Source organism: Lactuca serriola, chromosome 1 (assembly GCF_051521515.1).
Source record: "Lactuca serriola cultivar US96UC23 chromosome 1, Lser_US96UC23_V15, whole genome shotgun sequence".
Taxonomy (NCBI): domain Eukaryota; kingdom Viridiplantae; phylum Streptophyta; class Magnoliopsida; order Asterales; family Asteraceae; genus Lactuca; species Lactuca serriola.
In genome coordinates, this window is record NC_136408.1 from 13,617,718 (window position 1) to 13,630,742 (window position 13,025).

Sequence of the window (13,025 nt, forward strand, 5' to 3'; positions counted from 1 at the left end):
CTTGAGGTGGTCCTTGTAATTATTTGTCATAAAATCAAGCTTTTCATATTAATTTAATTTCATCTCTCTTAATTAATTGTAACATTGAACAAATGTTGTAAATATTTAAGCTTTCATAAATTTCTCAACATATGTTGAAATCATGTTTTAGTTTTTTTTTTAACTTTTTTTAAAATTATAAGATTTTAAGATTAACTAAACTATACACATTATTACAATATGATAATAATATTAATTTGTTTTAAAAAAAAGAAAAAAAAACTGTTTTATTTGTGTGGATTGTTATAAACGAGGTAGTCAACTTGCATGCAACTTCTTGGAAAATCACAGCAGGCGACCTTTGCTTTCGTTACGTCTTTCATGACGCATTTTGCCAAGCAAAAACCATGAAACTTCACACTTAGAAGTTGGCACACTTCTCACCCTCTCATTATTTATTCTATTATTTGTTTATGCATTGTTTAAACAGTTTCTCATACAACAAATTATAAAAACCGAAAACTATCTATGTATGGAGGTTTAACCGTAAACGACATCGATCTTTTATGGAAGTGATAAATTTAATATTTATATTATCAAAAGAAAAATAAAATAAAATAATGTTCATACTTAAACAGAAAAACTTTAATTATAAGTTTTAATATATTTATCTTTAAAACAATGGAAAATTGTATTAAAAAAAAACATTAAGTTTATACAAAAAAAATCAATTTTTACATTATGTTTTATTTTCTCTCAATAAGTTCACTAAGTTTACATTTTTATTGCAAATTTAAACAATCAACCAATTTGCTTAAGGTGTTTCATGTTTTTCACTTGCTAACTAGGCAAAAAGCCGATATGACTTTCACATATGATTTGAGTTGACAAACATTTTAGTTAAATCGAACCATTACGTAGACTTGTATTTGTTTTCCCTTATTTATTCTTTTTTTTTTTCGCTCGGAGCATCACGATTTTGTGTAATAGTTACCCAATGTCGCTCAAATGGTTCATCATCTAAGAGTGGTGTAAGCAAGACAAAGAATGTTTCATTTAGAAGATGTTATTATGGACAACCTTTCTTGCATTGTGTATAACAATTTGGGATGAGGGGGAAGGCAAGTAGAGTGAAGGTGGATCCTAGGACCCACCTAATCAAAAATGTTAAAATCAAATTTTTATATAAATCTAATGTCTTTTATATAATTTACCCTTAAAAAACATGCAAAAACAACTTTCCATATAAAGTAAAAGCAATATTATTCATTCATATTATACATTGTATACATGAAATTTCATGCTTCAATTTATAATATATATCAAATCATACCATTAAAGAACAATATTTATTAACTTTTATAACATAAATAACTTATGATTCATTTTAAATGGAAAGTGATGTTTGCCTCTTGAAAGTGTATGTTAAAATCTATTTTAATAAATAAAAGTTTTTTTTATCATTTGTCACACTCTCATTCAATTTGTCAAATGTCATTTTCTGATTATTTTGAATTAATTTTTATTCCACATAGTATTTAAATGCAACAATAAATGCATATGAATTTCCTTAATGAACTTTCCTTTTAATTCAAAATTACTAAATTAAAGATTTATTAATTTTCTTTATTTATTTATGTAAAAAAATTTGTTTAAGTTTTGAGAAAAAAAAACACTTTAATTTTTATAATTCAATATTTTTCTTATAAATTCAAACTTTTCAAATTTTTAGAATTTTATATTTAGTTTTTTCTTTTAAATAAACTCATATGATACATAAGTCCCGTACCTAATTAAATAATAATGTAATTTTACCGTCTTTCTCAATGTTTTAAAAACCGGTTTTTTAGTTGAACCGGTATGGTGAGCGGTTCCCGGTTAAACCGGTTCGACCACCGAGTCAACCGGTTTCTATACTTTTCATGTTTTTTCTAATTTTCTTACACATACATACATATATAATTCATGAATTTGATGTTTACAAGTTCAAACATTAAAAATACACATACAAATAAGTTGTAGATGATTTCAAATACATTAAAAATAACACATAATTATAAGTTTTAGTGTTTTACACCAATCCATATACGTCAAAAAGAAAATAAAGTATAATACTGAAACAAGATATAATTTTAAATGAATACAAACACATCAAAAAACTTTATAACATTTACCCTATGTTTTTATTTATAGAAAACTAAATAGATTTGGAAAAAAAAATCACCAAAGTTTATTGTGTAAATGGTTCTTTTTCATGTGTTTTTTTTTCGGTTTAACCGGTTCAACCGGTTTATTTTGACCGGTTCAACCGGGTTTTTTAAAAAACCGGTCGGTTCAATCTGGTTCAAAAATCGACATAAAACCGGTGATAATTGAACCGCTCTTACCACCGATTCCCGGTCCAACCGGTTCGACCGGCCGATTCAAACCGGTTTTTAAAACATTGGTCTTTCTATTTGTTTAACGTGACTTATCATCAATTTTCCAATTGTCATAACACAACAACTGATGCGTGCAAATAATATTTTATAATTTCATATTTAAACTATTTTCAACATAGAATTACGATCGAGTTTACCGATAAATAATCATATATTACATACAAATAATATTTTATATATGCACACTTCAATGGTGAAAAATCTCTTGGAAATCTCATGCCACATGCATTGTAAGATTCCTATGATAAATTGCATTTAAATAGATTGTAGAGTAAGGGCAAGGAATGTGGTATAACTTTTGTCACAGATAAAAGGGCGTGATATAAGCGTCGCCTAAGTTTTTATAGTTTTTATATTTTTTTACCTACGAGGTAGGACGTGGTGATGTTTTTACCTATTAAAAAAAATTATTTAAAAATCTAAATATTTACATAAACATAAAAATAAATACTAATTAAAATAACATAAGATTTCAAAAATTGAAAATATTATATTTGATTTAACAATCACAAGACGAATTAAATTAGCTAACTTAAAAATATATATATTTTAGTCTCAATATTCACCGATATCATTGTCAATTGGCTCATTTAAATCAATTTCATTAACCCGATATATGTGTTCCACCAAATCATTGTGAAACTCATGGTGTTTTCGGTTGTCATGTATTGCCCTTCTTCTTGCAAGTCATGGAATGGAACCAGACGGTATTAGCGCACTTAAGGATGCATCGTCATCTAGTTGAAACTCACAAATTATTTTGTGCTTGTTTTCCAAAATCATATTATGTAAAATGATACACGTATACATAATACAAGCGAGCTTTTCCACACTTCGAGGACGAGCCGAATGTTGTAGTATGCGTCAACACTTCTTGAGGACTCCAAATGCTCGTTCGACATCATTCCTAGCTTTTTCTTGGTACGTTTTGGGATCATCTGGACATGCTAACATTTTCACAAAAACAACAAATTCAAGGTATATATCATCAACAAGATAATACTCATAACCGTACATCGTTCCATTTACTTGAAATGGACAGTTAGGTGTGGACCTGTAACGTCTGCATTTCTGGCTAAGCATTAATATTATGATGTAATAGTTAGGGTCGACAATTGTAACCCATTTTGAAGTAATGAAGAGGAATTATTTTAGTATTATGTGATTTATGTGTTACATATATGCCTATAACGATGTAATAAAATAATAATAAAAATATGCATCAAAAATAAAATAATAGATAGACCAAATATCTATGAATAAAGTTGAAGTGGTCGTGACAAGGATTTCGTAGATATAAAGAACGTTGAAATCCGACTTATAACGAAGAAGTTATGACTCGTCGAACTTTTACAACTAAACCGGCACAGCACCGTGTATCGTAAAAAGTAAAATTTTGATAAACTATTTTTTAGCCTTACCAATCAAAACGAAAGTCGTAGTATACATTAAACCAAGAATGTACATAAAAAGAACGTTCAAATCTGACTTCGTTTGAGGAAGTTATGATTTTTTTAAGATTTAGCCTACCAATGCACATCGTGGAAATCGAATTTTAGATCGATCGATTTTTAGGAGACACAACCTAAACGAGAATTGAAGATCTCATTAATAGGAGCTCAACGATATAAAGACAGCCGAAAACGGACGTCGGATGACAAAGTTATGAATTTTTAACGGACTTTAATTGTCTAATCCTGTTAAAATATAACTTTAAAAATAAAGTCAAAACTAGCCGACGAAGTCTAAACGAAAGTTATAGATCCCGTCGCTACCTACGCGTGGATATAAAAAGCGTCAAAAACGGAGCTCATATAGGAAAGTTACGGAATTTAGAGGATAATTAATTTTGGGGTTAAGTTTCGTAGGTGACACGTGGCACCATCTCAGCCACAGCTTCCTCCCCACACCTTGCCACCAGATGGTAACACTTGGCACCCCAACACGTCGTGTAGGGCTGAGAACACACCGTGTTGTTCAGTTTCCCAACCTATAAATAGAGGCACAAATCTCTCATTTCTTCACACCTTTTCTTACCAATCTCTCCCACTACCCCCAAACCCTCTTTTCCATTCCCTAGCACTTCCTAAGTGTTAGAGGCAAGTCCCGAAGCACCAAAAGGCTCCGAGAAGAAGAGCTTTTGGCTCAGAAGTTCAGCCCGAGCAGAGCCCGATTCCTCGCTAAACCCCCTTATAAGTGAATTATGCTTACCCTACTTTAAGTATAAATTATGTTTAAGTTCATTATCGTTATTATGAACCTATAAACAAGATTTATCAGTGATTCAAAGTCGTTATACTGATTGATCTACTTATTGGGATGATGTCTAGGTTGTGATTTAGTGAGGTGTTTAAAGTGGGCATTCCAAACAGTATACTACGTATACCAAACGGATCCTACCTCCAATATGATCCTACATGGTTGCTCCTTACTTGATAGATCATGAAAGTAAACTTTGAGTTAATGATGAATATAGACTAATAGTTAGCCGCAATAAATATTAGAATAAAATCTAGTAATAGTGATACTAGGTTTCGTCGAAGGAAAAGAAAATTATTAGAAGCAAAACGCTGCTCAAATTTCGTGTCATCACTTTAACAATTGAGTGCATAGTTACTTTCATCTTACACACACACACACACACACACACACACACACACACATATATATATATATATATATATATATATATATATATATATATATATATATATATATATGAAGTATTTAAGAAAATTACGTGCTATGTGTGCATATTACTTGTGTTCCTGATATACATGTTGGATGAACAAAATATACATGTTTTACTTGATTTAAACTGTATATATATTTTATACCTATAATTATGATGGGTAAAGAGGGGTAGATGATATAGATGATGAAATAAATGATGAGATGCCTCGATCTTTAAGCTGATTTAGTCATCTAGTAGAGTATAGATGACGACCACGGGCTATTCTAGACAGTCTAGTGGAACGCTGACAGGCTCACAACCTATAGGTGTTTTTGAACTACATGTTCACCAGGTGTACTCCATCCCCCTCATTGTTGCCTTTTTGACATATATTGTTGAGGAATCCCCTAAGAAGTGTTGTCCATCCCGATGATAATCCTTAGACCAGGTCCCTTGAATTAGATGCTTTAGGGACAAAAAGTGAGGATAACGGGAACGGGTAATCGGGTTGAATGATTTGATGAAATTAATGAACTTAATTATTGTGCGTTGAAAACCATATATGATCACCAGGCTCCCAAGCCTGGCCCACTCAGTTTCTTGTATTACAGGTAGTGGCAATATATTGTAAGGCTCGTATTATTTGTGTGTATGCTTATGTATTGTATTGACAATGACATCCCAGCGTTTTTAATATAATTAAAATACATTTCTTCGGAAATGCTTTGATAATATCTTTATCATATATTTGGGAACAAATGCAGCAACATATTTCTTTAAAAGGAGACTCTGGTTTTCAAATAAAGCATAAATAAATTAGTCTTTTCTAACCATGAAATTAGGGATGTCACCGGACCCATCACAAAACCCATCGAATATGGGCGACATGTCTAAAACATTAATATCGTTATTTGAGCCAGGAGCACCAAAAAAAGCATGACAAATCCAAAGATCCTGTAACGCAACAGCTTCAAGTATGACAGGCTCGCAACCTATAGGTGTTTTTGAACTACGTTTTCACTAGGTGTACTCCATCCCCCTCATTGTTGCCTTTTTGACATATATTGTTGAGAAATCCCCGAAGAAGTGTTGTCCATCCCGGTGGTAATCCTTAGACTAGGTCCCTTGAATTAGATGCTTTAGGGACAGAAAGTGAGGATAACGGGAACGGGTAATCAGGTTGAATGATTTGATGTGCGTTGAAAACCATATATGATCACCAGGAACCCAAGTCTGGCCCACTCAGTTTCTTGTATTACAGGTAGTGGCAATATATTGTAAGGCTCATATTATTTGTGTGTATGCTTATGTATTGTATTGACAATGACATCCCAACGTTTTTAATATAATTAAAATACATTTCTTCGGAAATGCTTTGATAATATCTTTATCATATTTTTGGGAACAAATGCAGAAACATATTTCTTTAAAATGATACTCTGATTTTCAAATAAAGCATAAACAAATTAGTCTTTTCTAACCATGAAATTAGGGATGTCACCGGACCCATCGAATATGGGCGACATGTCTAAAACATTAATATCGTTATTTGAGCCAGGAGCACCAAAAAAAGCATGACAAATCCAAAGATCCTGTAATGCAACAGCTTCAAGTATGACTGTGGGGTGACCCTTATCACCCCGTATAAATTGTCTTTTTCATGCATTAGGACAACTACCCCAAGACCAATGAAGATAATCCAAACTTCCAAGCATACCAGGAAAACCATTAACACTAGCATGATGAGCATATAATGATTGAACGTCAGTAAAAGTGGGTTTACGCAAATACCTTAGACCGTAAATAGTGATAAAGCACCTGCAAAACTCATCGAAACTGTCTCTAGCTACTCTCTCAAACATTTGAAAATATTCGTCCCATGAATCAGAATAGAACCGTAAGCTAACTGAAAAACCGCAACTGCTAGGCATTTTGGACGCTGCTATTGAAATAGCCCTTCTGGCTATATTTTCTGTTACTCCACCCATTTCATAAAGTATTCGACCTGGTTTAACAACAGCTACCCAATATTCGGGAGAGCCTTTACCTGAACCCATACGTGTTTCTGCGGGTCTTACTGTAACTGGTTTATCTGGAAATATACGGACCCATATTTTTCCACCGCGACGTGCATTTCGTGTCATTGCTCGTCGACCTGCTTCTATTTGTCTAGAGGTGATCCAAGCGGGTTCAAGTGCCTGAAGAGCGTATTTACCAAAACAAATAGCATTACCTCGATAAGATATTCCCTTCATTCTTCCTCTATGTTGTTTACGGAATCTGGTTCTTTTGGGGTTATAGTTGATGGTTTATTTTGAATTCCATCTCTACTACAGAACTGGACGTAAGAGTTTCTTCTCATCCAGCTCCTCGCGAATAAAATGAATTCAAATTAAACATTTTGAATTCAATTCAGATAGAATATAATTTGAATGAAATCTGAAAACCCATCCATACCTCTTGCATCTCGGCGTTCTCTAATATATTCAGAAATGTTAGTAACGTCACCAACTATACGAAGAAATAAATGTTTTGCCATTCGGAATCGATGTCGAAACTGGTGTTCCATGTAAACATAATTTTCATCGAAGTAGTGTGTCATTAGACAGATGTTTGCATCCCAACGATCTCTGAGAAGCATCTTTCGTATCCTAGGTTGGATTTCCTCTTCCTCTTCTTCTTCTTGTACCGTATCCATAATCACTTCCCATGATTTTACAACAATTTGACCAACAGTTATCAACAACTTACAACTTTCTAATGGATTTGTCATTTGTTGAGATGATTTTTTAGAAAATGTATGTAAATGTGTAATATAGGTTTGAGTAAAAGTGTTTTGGTTTAGTTTTGAGTGAATATGTTTTGGTTGATGTTTGTATATATAGTGGTAAGGAAGGAAAAATGAAAATAATAATAATAATAATAATAATAATAATAAGGTAGCAACGGTCACAAATGGGCAGAAAAAATATCCAACGTTCAATTTTCAAACTTTTACCACCGGTGGTATCTTACCACTGGTACTTCACCGGCAGTAAATATATGGGAGAGGGGCGGTGTTCACCGTCGGTAAAGCAGTCCATGTCGGACTATCGACGATGATATCCGCACGATACCGTGTAGCCTAAAGAGTTATTAGGTTTCAAATACCGATATGATTTGATTATGGATGTTCTTTTTGACATATTTAGTTGTGTCAAAGTTTCTACCAAAAAAATAATCACATATGAACTTTTTGACTTACCCATTGGAAGGACGATCAATATTTAGATCAACCGATATTTTACTTTTTGGATGAGTATGGGAAATACACATGTGTGGATCTAAGAGAGATTTCCTCTCTTCTGGATTGGGGAGTGGATTTTCATTGTGGGGTAGACTGTTTTCTACATGCAAAATGACAAAACATGAGAAAACGTGCACGAAAAATCAACACACGTTTATATCTTTCATGTTTCATATTTTTGGTTTATTTGCATCAAATAATATCGAAGTCTTCAATATAGTCTAACGGGTAATACATAATAATATTATGATCTCCTAAATTTATAGATCTAGTTTTTAAAATAATTAGTTTTGTTATCCAAAAAAAAGAGTTAGTGGCATAAATTATTGGTTGTTTACTTGTTCTATGTAAAACTTTTATTATGTATAATATTTTTCAACATTGATGCATTGCCTTTTTCTTTTTCTTTTTTTCTTTAAAAAAATTGCATAGAAATTTAAATATTTCAATGTCGTAATTTGATTTTTAATTTTAAAAAAAATCAAAACTAGGATTTGGTATTGTGATACGTGCGTTCACATAAATAACGAAATATTTTAAATAAGAAACTACTATAAAAACATAGACTTTACCTTTGCTTTATGTACAAGTAATTATTTCATTATTCATTTTTCCCAAATTTGAATCATACCAAGTATGGACGCATTATTTTATCAGCCCTGAAAGGGCTTTGAAGTTTTCTGACTATATTAGTATTTCTTTATCAATACTTCAACTAACACTCGTGAACAATTTAAATTACATATACGGTAATTGTCATCTTGAACATTTCTTACAAACTAGTCCCTATCCCAAAGCCTATAGACAACGACATAAAATGTTCTTAGACTAAAGGCAACATGTTATCACATTCAAAAAGTCCACATCATCATAGTCATAGTTTTGGTGTTATATGAGAAATGTTGGCTAAATTAGTCCTTTGTAACATTTGAGGAAAATGATTGATCTGGAGGAACGTTATGCGTTCATTGTGAACGAATGACGTTCTGGACGCTATACGTCCATCATGAATGCTATGTGTTCTCAGTCTAGACTAAAACCCTAATTTTTAGGGTTTGGACCATATTTAAGCATCCTTAAGTCCCAAGTCTTCTTCCTCCCATCAGCCTCCAGCCCCATTTTGTCCCCAAGCAAACCCTAATCCACCTTAGAGCATTTTTGAGCATTTTGTGTGTGTGTGTTTTGGTAACCTTGAAGGATGGGGAAGGAGAGAAGATCATCTTAGAGGAGTGGAACCCTTTGGATCCAGAATCACATCACCTTTCGGCATCATTTGGATGTATAAAGCTCTAAACTTGATGAAGTTGATTAGATCTTGTTTAGCCATGAAATGGTGTTCTTTTGGTCCTATAAGCTTGTTATTATGAGTATGGATTACTCTAATTCATATAAGTTGTCCTTTAAGACATTTTGGAACATATAGAAGCATAAAAATGTAATATTGATTGTTAGTTTCCTTCCATGCACGAGTTACAAGGTCTTAATGGGTTAAATAGTGAGGGTTTTTGTGTTCGGACACTTTTGGTCATGCAAGACCATAAAGTTGGAAACTTTATGGTTAAGGACGTTAGTTTAGGGCTAGATCTGGGATTTGAGCAAAAGAGCTTAAAGATTAAGCTTTTAATGGAAGAAAAAGGGAACGGTTGGAGAACACTATGCGTTCCCCAGGAACATCATGCGTCTGAGAGCGTTATGCCTCTATTATGGACGTTATGCGTTCTCAAGCTGAGTTGGCTCGATCGAATTTTTGACTTTGACCAAGTTTGACCTAAGGGTATTTTGGGTATTTTGAGTTGTATTTGAGATTGGACACTATTTGATGAATAGGTGACGGGTAGAGGTGATAGTCGAAGCTGAGACCTATTCAACTATTAGTTCAGACTGGGAGGAGAGTTTTCCTCACTGTTCTTATGGGTCAATGACACCTATGTCGGCCCATTAGTTTATGTATCCTAGTATATAGGATGTTCTTATACGGGATGGATCTGTATATCTGTCTGTTAGTCTATTGACTTGTTATATGATTGTTTGTTCTAGAAATATGTTAATTGTTATATATATATATATATATATATATATATATATATATATATATATATATATATATGTCGACATAGTATGTATGGTTGATATCGTGTTGCTTTGTACTGCCAGTCAACAGACCGAGGTATTCCAACCAGGAGGTTGTAGGTTAAGGGTAATCCAACCACGAGGTTGTGTACCCGTTACGTATTGGGCAAGCCAGCCGAAAGGTTGTGGGTCGGAGCATTCCAACCATAAGGTTGTGGGTCAGGGGTAATCCAACCAGGAGGTTGTGGACCCGACATCTGTTTGGTTATATGTTTGTGTGTTGGTACTTTGGGGGAACTCACTAAGGTCTCGTTTGATAGTTGCTGACTGAGAAAGTGCTGACTGTGAAAGGTGTGTTTGGGTAAGAAATCCTGACTGAGTAAGAAACCATGTTGTTTGATTGTACATCTGACTGAATGTTCTGACTAACGAAAAATAACCATTTTACCCTTTAAATGTAAATTACACAAAAAATCCTTTAAAAATCCAAATAAAATAAAAGGAATCATTGTTTTTATAAAGTTATAAATAAATTCATTGTTTTTCAATAATTCAAACAACTCATTCATTATTATCAATCAATTTAAAGGATTGATAATCAGTCATTAAAGGATTGATAACTAGTCATAACACTTGGAGCAAAAACATCTAATATTAAAAGGAAAACAAATGACAAACTCATATGAATACAGGCACATGTAATCTGAATAACATTCAACAGCAAAAGAACAATCAACAATAAAAAAAATATTCAACCATTCTCTTTTTCCATTTTTATTCCAAACGGACCATTTCATGAGCATAAAACTTTGAAAAATCTTGTTTTCCTTGAAATTGAAAAAGAAAAAGACTGAATTGCCCTTTAGAAAAAACTGTATGGCTCCATCTCTTGTAAAAAACAGATTCTCTCATCCATAAAAACCTTCAAATTCTTTTTCCCCTCTAACTTCATTATCCAAAAACTCAGCAAAGCAAAAAATAAACTAAAAGAGTTGCAAAAAAAATAATTCATCAAATTAACCATTATCTTTTTCAATGGGAATTCCCTTTCTTAACTTCAAAGGGAATATGATGACAAGTTTACATTATTTTAACAACAAAATCTTATATAAAACAGAGAAATTTCAACAGAAAGCTGGAAATTTACAAACTAGTTTGCAAAAACAGAGAAAAGATAGAAACAACTCACATTATAACTTGAATCACCAATCTAACAGAAAAAAATCAAAAAAACAAAACACCTTTGAGCCCAAATGAAAGCAGTAAGGGCAATTCTGTCTAAACTACCAAACAAAGAATTTTCAAGTGTGCATAACAAATTAGATTACAATCGAAACTAATGTGGTACAATTGAAATTAGATTACAACCGAAACTATTCTGGTACAAAAAGAAAAATGAATCTAAAAAGAAGGGCAAGGGTACAATTGAAACCCATATATTATCAAAAAATTAGAACCGGTGAGAAGAGGAAAAAGAAAGAAGTGTGTACATCTGCCTTGAATCACAATTGCAAACCCTTACAGCAAAATTAGAAGTCGATGTTGAAGGAGGAGAAGAAACGATGGATGCGTTGATTTCTTCCTTCGGTAGGGCAAGGGTACCATTGGAAACTTTTCTCCCTTCCCCAGTCAGCCAATTTCTTCCTTTTTTCTCGATCAGACAATTCTTTCCGAGTTAGTCGCCCAATTTTAGTTCATCAAACACCTTAGCTGACCGAGTCAGCCAAAAATGTCTGACCTGACTCGGTCAGATAGATATCAAACAGGGTCTAAGCTTTTATAACACCCGCAGATTCATGCTAGCCAATTAAGATATATTGAGCGTTAAAAATGAATTTTTTTGATAGAAGATTATCTAGGGTAAATAATTGTAAGCTAATTGACGTAATAAAGAATAATTATACGAATATTATGTGTTTCATGGTTATTTTAATATAATAAAATAGAAAAAAATCAGTTGAATCGCTCGTAAATCGTAAAAATAAGTGTGCCGAATATTATATATATATATATATATATATATATATATATATATATATATATATATAAAGTACACGTCTTCCGGGTCCCGAAAATATAAATTTCGTAGAAATCTGATTCCGTATGAATTAGATATGATTTTTATAAAATATAAAAGTCAGTCGCGCACAAGTAATATGTGACGTAAAAAGTTACGAAGAAAATGATTGAATTTTAGCTAAAGCCATCAAAAATAAAATCGTGGTACTCTTTAAAATAAGAATTTTGAGAAAATGAATGTCAAAAACGGAGTCCGTAGAAGAGAGTTATGATTTTAGCAAAATCATTTAATTTTATAAAAATATGGACAAAAAATAAAGTCAAAATTAGCTGACGGAGTCTAAACGAAAGTTGTAGATCTCGTCTATAGCTATGCGTGGATATAAAGAATGTCAAAATCGGAGTTCGTATGAACGAGTTAAAATTTATAATAGCATATTTACGTATTAAAATTAAGTATAAATCATATATACGTATTAAAATTTGTTTCTTTTCCGCTCTAATAACAATTATATCTGTAAAACATAAATTTAAACATTATAAGTACCTTTTAGTT